Source organism: Cajanus cajan, chromosome 10 (assembly GCF_000230855.2).
Source record: "Cajanus cajan strain Asha chromosome 10, NIPB_CcT2T_4, whole genome shotgun sequence".
Lineage (NCBI taxonomy): Eukaryota > Viridiplantae > Streptophyta > Magnoliopsida > Fabales > Fabaceae > Cajanus > Cajanus cajan.
Genome location: NC_138526.1, coordinates 10,591,867 through 10,600,560, shown reverse-complemented (window position 1 = coordinate 10,600,560; position 8,694 = coordinate 10,591,867). Strand labels below are relative to the sequence as shown.

At 39.9% G+C, this 8,694-nt stretch overlaps 1 pseudogene; it reads right to left on the bottom strand.

Annotated features, from left to right (window-relative positions):
- Nucleotides 1-2,507: 2,507 nt before the first annotated feature.
- On the bottom strand, nt 2,508-3,122 carry LOC145952295 (secreted RxLR effector protein 161 pseudogene; annotated as a pseudogene).
- Nucleotides 3,123-8,694: the final 5,572 nt, after the last annotated feature.

The following is an 8,694-nucleotide window of genomic DNA, read 5'->3' as shown; positions in this document are numbered from 1 at the left end:
CCAGAACGGGCCGTTCCAGTACCAGAACGGGTTGTTCCAAAGAATGTTAAATTTGGAACGTGCCGTTCCGGAAAGGGGATTTTTGTGCTTATTTCCACTCTGGAACAGGCCGTTCCGTTTTCAGAACGGGCCATTCCAGGGAGCATAATTTGCACATAAAAGATTGGCCCAGAACGGGCCGTTCCAAATTCGGAACGGGCCGTTCTGGTCCCCTTCTTTTTCCTATAAATAAAAGCCTCGGGCATAGTTCTCAGGGCGGCCAAAGAAATTTCGAGTAAGACTCCTTTGAGCACGAAAATTCTCTATCTCTCTCCCTTTTATTATATTTCTTGAGATTTGTGTCGCATCGCTATATTCTCTCTTCTTCCTATTGTATTTCTGGAGATTTGTGAGGCATACTGTAGTGTGAAAGGTCGCCACAAAGCACCTTCTCCATATTTGAAGATTCAATAAAGCTTGTTCAAGAGGTATTTCAGTCAATCTTCTTCTCTTCCTTTTATTTCTTATCTTTATCTCTTTTTTATAATAAACGTCATAATGTAGATATTTTATGGTTAATTGCTTAATTTATATTTTAAATATGTAAATAAATATTAATAAAGGGGATTCAATATTTAATTTATTAATTCTTATCATATTAACTTCATCATAGGGTACCGATTGAGGGCGCTGTAGGGGTGCTTAATTCCTTCCCTTCACGTAACCGACCCCCGAATCCAATTCTGGTTATCTAGGCCATTGTTGGATCTTTAAAAACCTTTTCTTTTTCCAATGTTTTGAGTAAAATATTGGTGGCGACTCCATGAACCTATTTTCAAAACTATTAATTAAGGATTAGTCTGGTGTCCGGGCATTCCTTAATTAATGAGACTTTTAAAGGGATGTCTAAACCATTAGTTGCGAGATCGGAAATTTTCGAGTTGCGACAGTCCAAAACTCCACAAGTCTAGCAAAGGGTTCCCTTTTTCTTGTTTTTGGTTTCTTTGTTCTTTTTGGGCTTGTCCAAGTCTCGGTTTTAATGTTCCAAGTCCAGCCACTTTTCTCTTCTTTTTTTTTTTTTTAATTTTATACTATTCCTTTGCTTGGGTTTTACACTTGTTTTTGGTGGTTTTCTTAGCAACTTTCTGAAGTATTCTTTTAGTAACTTACACTAGCTCAATGAGACAAAATTTGAGTGTTTTTCTTAGGTTTTTAATAGCCCATGTCCAGCAGCAAAAATAGGTATATAGAAATCAATTTCACACTCAAATTATCAAACATCATGTAGGCATACAAGTTCACCAAGGAATACACAAAATTGGCCGAAAATTTTAAAGCAAAAATGTGTAAAGGATATAATCACACATGATATTTTAGTGACATGGAACATGCTAGAACTAATTAGCATGCATGATTGACTTCTCTAAAGCACATATAAGTCACGGCCAATTCATCAAACACATGGCATGCATGTCATATTTTTTTCTCATTTCAATGGTTAAGCATAAAACTTCGAAATTTTTTTTCAAGGTAGTTCAAAGAGACAAGCTCATGACAAAATCGGATGGATTAAAAAAATAAAAACATTAATGTATACCATGCAGCCCAAAATTTCCAGCAACTCAAATATTTAATGAAAAAGGCAAGAACCTAAATAAGAAAGCCTAAAATGCCAAGATGATTCACAAAGAACATATGGTATGAATCAACACATGAGAAGATATTTATGGATCATCAAAATATGGCAATGATGATGATTCATTTAGGCACACTTAGAAGACATGTAAGGAAGACATGACATGACCGAATATTTTTAGAGATAAAGAAAATGTTACCCTTGAAGAACCAAGGCTCTAGATACCACTTGATGGCATCCTTACTTGCATGAATATGAGATGATCAAAAAAGAATAGGACGCCTTCTCCAAGGATCAAGTTCTTCAAAGGTGGCACAAGGTTTTAGGGTGGATGATGATGGAATGGATGAAAATGGAGGTTGGGTAGAAGGTGTTTGAGGAAATGCTTGAGAAGGGTACTCTAGGGTTGGCTCACTTCATGATGATGAAGGCCACTTCTAGGGTTGTTTCTCTCAAGGTGGAGATGGGAGGGAGGTGGCCGAATTAGCCAAGGGTGACTAAGGAAAGATATAAAGGCACAAAAGGCTCTCTTTATATTCAATATCCAAAGTATTTACATTATGCATAGCCTAGGGCATTTATAGGAGTGGGAGGCATTTAGGGTTGCATTTGGAGAGTGCATGGCTGAAATTCACAAGACAAATGCACACCAAATGAAATGCAAATTAACCCTAAATACTATTAACAACAAATAAGGCAAATAATTGGCAGCAAAAATGTCTCTGTTTCTTCTCGTTGCATTTCAAATGAAATGTTACATGTATTTATTAGCAGAAGGAAAAAAAACGTTTGCATCTTCAAATGCCACCCATAATTAAAACCATTATTATAGGAATACCAAGCAAAAGAAAACTTCCTAATTTAAGTTTTATAACAAATCTCCCCCTTAAACTTAAATACTTTTCCCATCTCTCATTCTAATCAGCCTTTTACAATTTTCCAGCAGTGTGATCGGCAGTGGCTTGGTGAATACATCCGCAGCTTGAGCTCGGCTTTCAACATGCTCCAACTCGACCTTTCTTTTTTTGATCTGTTCTCGGATGAAATGAAATCGGACGTCGATGTGCTTGCTCCTTCCGTGATTAACCGGGTTCTTTGCCAACTCGATCGCTGACTTGTTATCAACTCGGATCACAATCCCTTCATCTCGGATCACTCCCATATGCCTTAGTAAATTTGAAAGCCAGATTGCATGACATACACTCAAAGAGGCTGCCACGTACTCGGCCTCGCAATTCGATAGAGTTACAATGGGCTGCTTCTTTGACAGCCAAGTAAAAGCCATATTCCTTAGTAGGAATACATAACCCGAAGTACTTTTCCAATCATCAACATCTCCACACCAATCGCTATCCGAGTAACCCACTAATCGGTAGTCATCCAATTTTGAATAGAAAAGACCAAGTGATAGGGTTCCTGGAACATATCTCAGAATTCTCTTCAAGGCCTTCCAATGTGTGTTGCTTGGATCCTCCATGAATCTGCTTGTTATCCCAACACTCAACATTATGTCAGGTCTCGTGCTTGTAAGGTACCTCAGACTTCTGATTAAGCTTCGATATCTCCCAGAATCAGCTCATTCTCCTCCATCAAACTTTGAGAGTTTAGTGCCTGGTTCCATTGGAGTAGAAACCGGGTTGCAATCCTCCATTTTAAACTTCTTTAAGATTTCAAGAGCATACCTCTCTTGGGATATAAAAATCCCTTCATCTAATTGCTTCACTTCTAGGCCAAGAAAATATTTCATCAGGCCTAAGTTTTTCATCTCGAATACTTTCTTCATTATCTCCTATTCTTTCTTCATTATCTCCTTAAACTCCTTAATCAGTTTTACGTTGCTTCCGGTGAATATGAGGTCGTCAACATAGAGAGCAACTACCATCATATCCTTTCCTGATTTCTTTGTGTACAAGGCATGCTCGTATGGACATTGCTCATACCCATTTTTCTTGAAATACCCATCAATTCTTTCATTCTAGGCACGAGGAGCCTGCTTCAGCCCGTAGAGGGCTTTTCTCAATCTCAGCTCCTTCTTTTCATCCCCTCTCTTCATGTACCCGAGTGGTTGCTCGACGTACACCTCCTCCTTCAGCACTCCATTTAGAAAGGCCGACTTCACATCCATCTGTAGAATTGGCCATTATTTCTGAGTAGCTAACGAGATTAGAAGTCATATTGACTCCATTCTCGTGACAGGAGCAAATACTTCATCATAGTCAATTCCTTCCTTTTGTTTATAACCCTTCACAACAAGCCGAGCTTTATAACGCTAAACCTCTCCCTCAGTATTCATCTTCTTTTTGTACACCCATTTTACTCTAATGGGTCGAGCTCCTTCAGGAAGGTTGGTCAGTTCCCAAGTTTTGTTACGTTCAATCGCCCCAAACTCCTCATCCATGGCTATTCTCCACTTCTCATCTTGGACAGCATTCTCAAAACTCAAGTCTTCAGTGTCGGCCAGAAGACATACAACATGAACTTCACTTGTTGGGTCGTATATTTCTTGCAGACTTCTCATCATGGGCTGTTGTGGCTCGAATTCTTCATCTGAGAACTCGGTGGTAGTTGTTGTTGAAGGCACAGCAATGTCCGAGTTAGTTTCTACTTCGGCCGAGTTACTCCAGCACCATTGCTTTATTTCCTCCACGTGAACATCTCGGCTCACCACCATTTTTTTGTTATCAGGATCAAACAACTTGTATGCTTTAGATTTTTCATCATATCCAATAAATATGTACTTCTTGCTTCGATCTTCTAATCTTGTCCTGTGCTATCTTGGTACTTGCACATAGGCCACGCTACCGAACACCCTCAAATGAGAGACACTCGGCTTCATGCCACTCTAGATATCCTGAGGCGTCTTCTCTCCTAGCTTTGCATGTGGACATCTATTTCGCACATAGACTGCACACTGCACCGCCTTTGCCCAAAACTTCTTCGGCATATTCTTCCCTTTCAACATAGATCGAACCATATCAAGAATAGTTCAGTTCTTTTGTTCCGCCACACCGTTTTGCTGCAGAGAATAAGGGGCAGTCAAGAAATGCTTGATCCCATGTTCCTCGTAGTATTTGTTGAACTCAACAGAAGTGAACTGACCTCTTCTGTCAGATCGGACTGCTTTGATGACTTTACTTGTTTCTTTCTCCACCATCACTTTGAATTTCTTGAAAGTTTCAAACACTTCTAACTTCTCCTTCAGAAAATAAACCCACGTCTTTCTCGAGAAATCATCAATGAAAGATACGAAGTATCTCCTACCACTGAATGATTCTGGAGTTATTGGCCCACACAAATCGGTATGGATCAATCCGAGTTGCTCCTTTGCTCGGTACTCATAACTCCTTGGGAAAGAAGTCCTCGCTTGCTTCCCGATCACGCATTCTTCACATAACCACTTTTCGAGTTCCATTTTAGGCAGTCCAAACACCATCTCCTTTTTCACTAGCTCGGTCAACCCCCCAAAGTGAAGATGACCGAACCGCAGATGCCACTTCATGGCCTCATCCTCCAAATCAAGTTGCAAGCATTCATCTTGAACTATTTTCAGCTCAAGTTTGTACATGCGATTTTTCTTCATTTCTACTTGGGCAATGAGCCTCCCGAATTTATCCTTTCGTTGTAGTTCTTGGTCCTTCATCAGAATCGAGTACCCTTTCTCCATTAATTGTCCCATGCTCAGTATGTTGCTTTTGAGATCAGGTACATAGTATACATCTCTGATCTCTCTAATTTTCCCATTTCTCTGTTGATACCACATTGTTCCTCGGCCTTTAACGGCTACTTTCGAAGCATCGCCGAAAGGAACGGATCCAAACTCCACCTTTGAAAGTATTTTGATCGGCCACCCCAAGCCTGACCTCGGCCACCCCGAGCCTGACCTCAGCCACGCCACTTTTGTTGGCCGACATGCTCATTACCTCGTCCTCCTCTTCCTCGACCACCTAGGTCTCTGCCTCTTCCTCGACCTCTAGTACTCTGAGCATAAAGCACCTTCTCCTCTTTTACTGTCGCCTTCGCCTGGAGAGCCTATTCAAGGGATTCCCCTTTTTTATTCTTCTTTCTTTGCTCATGCGCTTCCAGGGACCCAGCAAGCTCTTCTAGAGTAAGCGTTGATAGGTCCTTGGACTCCCTCTATTGTGCACTCAATATTCTCGAACTCATCTGTCAATGACCTTAGAATCTTTTCAACAACTCGGTTTGATGAAAGATTCTCACCATTCTGATTCAGCTTGTTCACCACGGTCTCCACCCGAGTAATGAACTCGGATACGCTTTCGGATTCTTTCATCCTCATGTTTTCCGGTTCGCCCCTAAGGGTTTGAATCCGGACTTGCTTTACCCGTTCGTCTCCTTTGTTCGCTTTTTCGAGTATGTCCCATGCTACTTTGGAAGATTTTGCGTTGGCTATCTTCTTAAAACCGGATTCGTCAACGGCTTGGTATAGCAAATATAGAGCCGCCTTGTCTTTAGCTCGAGCGGCCTTCAACGCGTTCAACTGGGCATTTGAATACCCATTTGTGTTCGCCGGTTCCTCATACCCATTCTTGACCACATCCCAGTTATCTTGGGAGCCAAGAAGGGCCTCCATCTACACCTTCCAATTGTCATAGTTGGCGCCTTTCGTCAACTTGGGTAGCGGGATGCCATTGGTTAGACCTGCCATTTTTCTCTCTCTCTCTCTTGGGCAGCGCACACCGCGGCGTTCTCTTTCGAGGTTTGTACGTTCTCTCATGCTCACCTCTCACACACACAAGCTCTGATGCCAATTTGTTAACAACAAATAAGGCAAAGAATTGGCAGCAAAAATGTCTCTGTTTCTTCTCGTTGCATTTCAAATGAAATGTTACATGTATTTATTAGCAGAAGGAAAAAAAAAACGTTTGCATCTTCAAATGCCACCCATAATTAAAACCATTATTATAGGAATACCAAGCAAAAGAAAACTTCCTAATTTAAGTTTTATAAAAAATACAACTTGGTGGCCAAGGATGGAATCTTTGGGATTAGTTAGGCAACATCTAGGTGCATGATAAGACCATGCAACCTTTGCCCTCCACTTGGGCCTAAGCCTTTCTAACACCAAAAATAGGTCCAATAGCCACAAAAAATATGTCTAGGTTTTTGTTCCCACCCTAATCAAATACCTTAGCCCAAAAATAAAAACCTATGATCTAAAGCACCCCATAATACAAGGGTGAAATGGGAAATACAAAGAAAATAAACCCTATGACTAAAATACCCCAAAATACAAGGGTAAAATTGAAAATACAAGTAAAATAAATTCTAAGACTAAAATACCCCAAGATACAAGGGTAAAATAAGAAATCAAAGACAAGGGCAAAATAGGAATAAAAATAAATGCTATGCTAATAAAAACTTAGGAGCTAAGGTCCAAAAGTGGCCTTACTCCTTCTATGATTTTTCAACACTAACCCATTCCTTTTACTTCCTTCAATACATCACCTCTTGGACATCTTGGCCTTAGTGTTATTCCATCACACAGAGCACTCTAATTCATATAAAAACATATTCATTTTCAAAATTAACCACATACTCATGCATCACCTTCAACAAGGAACACAACAAAGCAATCAGAAGGCAAAACAGAAAATATTCATATTTTGCCTGTTTTCTCATAGGGTTTCCCGTAGGGACCCACATAAATCTCAAATCATACAATTACAATTTCAAAATTAAAATTAATCATTCATTCAAGCAATTTATACAATTAATTACATACAAGAGGAACAATAGATGAAACAGATACAATTGGGGAAAAACCCTCATACATGAGCATACAACAAACACAGGATTGGAGGCCAATCCCACTACCCAACATACATTCCCACACCCAGAGTAAGGTTTCTCACTCCCCCCTTACCTGGATGAGCAGAAGACGAATGGTCTTGTTGTGGTCTAAGATCGTTCCTAAGTACTTTTCCTTAGAGCTCTTTATTTCTCCTCTTTTTTTCCTAACCCTTCAGAATGCAAATGAGGTAGATAAGGTTAACGCTACCTGACTCCTTTCTTAAAATTAATCCATTGGGCTGGGTCAACCCAACCCGTTTCCTTTTCTTCTAATCCACTTCTCTTTTTCCTCAAAATAATTAAATAAAATATATACATGTATATTATAAAATATTTTTCCTCTATAATAATAATATATTTTTGACCCAAAATATAATAATATAATTTCAATAACAAAATATCATATAAAATCATCCTTCTCTTAAAACATATAAATATTTATTTAAAAACACTAATAAAAATACTTATTTAATACGTACAAAATAATTGTCCAAAACAATAATTATTTAAAACATACAAAAGAATATTCCTCTATAATTATTAAAATAATTATGACCAAATACCATATAATAATAATAATAATAATAATTGTTCTTACCGGAAATCTGCTGTAGAGCTGATCCGCCAAGTAAGATCGGTGAGCCTCTTTCACTGGTACGCTGGTGCTCCGAGATGGGGATGGTACCTGCAAAAGAGACTCCAATGCTAAAGTTAGTGTTTGTGGGAGTATGAATCTCGTATAAGTAATGCACGTACCTTCGTGTGAATTAGGGTTTCTTTGGGCCTTGGGCCTAAGATAAGATATGATAAGTTTAGATAGTGGATCTCGTCTGGAGCGAGATCTCTTGAGATCAGTTATGATCTGCTTAAATGCCAAGCTGACGTCGCGTAGCGGGTGCCCGAGGTCATCTTGCATTATGATGCCGTGCTCGAAGCTCAACTTCGCAGTACGGACAGTACACTAGCCCCCCGAGCTCCGATGACCGTAGGTCGAGGAGTTAAGATCGAGCTCGCTAGAGGGGAGTGACCTTTCGCGTATGTTGGCCTGTCAAGGTGCCATGTGTCGTAACTGTCATTTCTCATTTTGGTAACCGAGGTCGGCGCGTTAATGGGCGTGATGGTTATATGATGATGACCTTATTTAATGCGTGATCAGGTGTGTCCCCTGGTTGACACGTGTTATGGCCGTTTGGATTTTGGAAAAAAAACCCCTTTTCTCTCACTCGTGCCTCTTCACCTTTCACTTTACTCTTTTCGTTTTCTTTCTC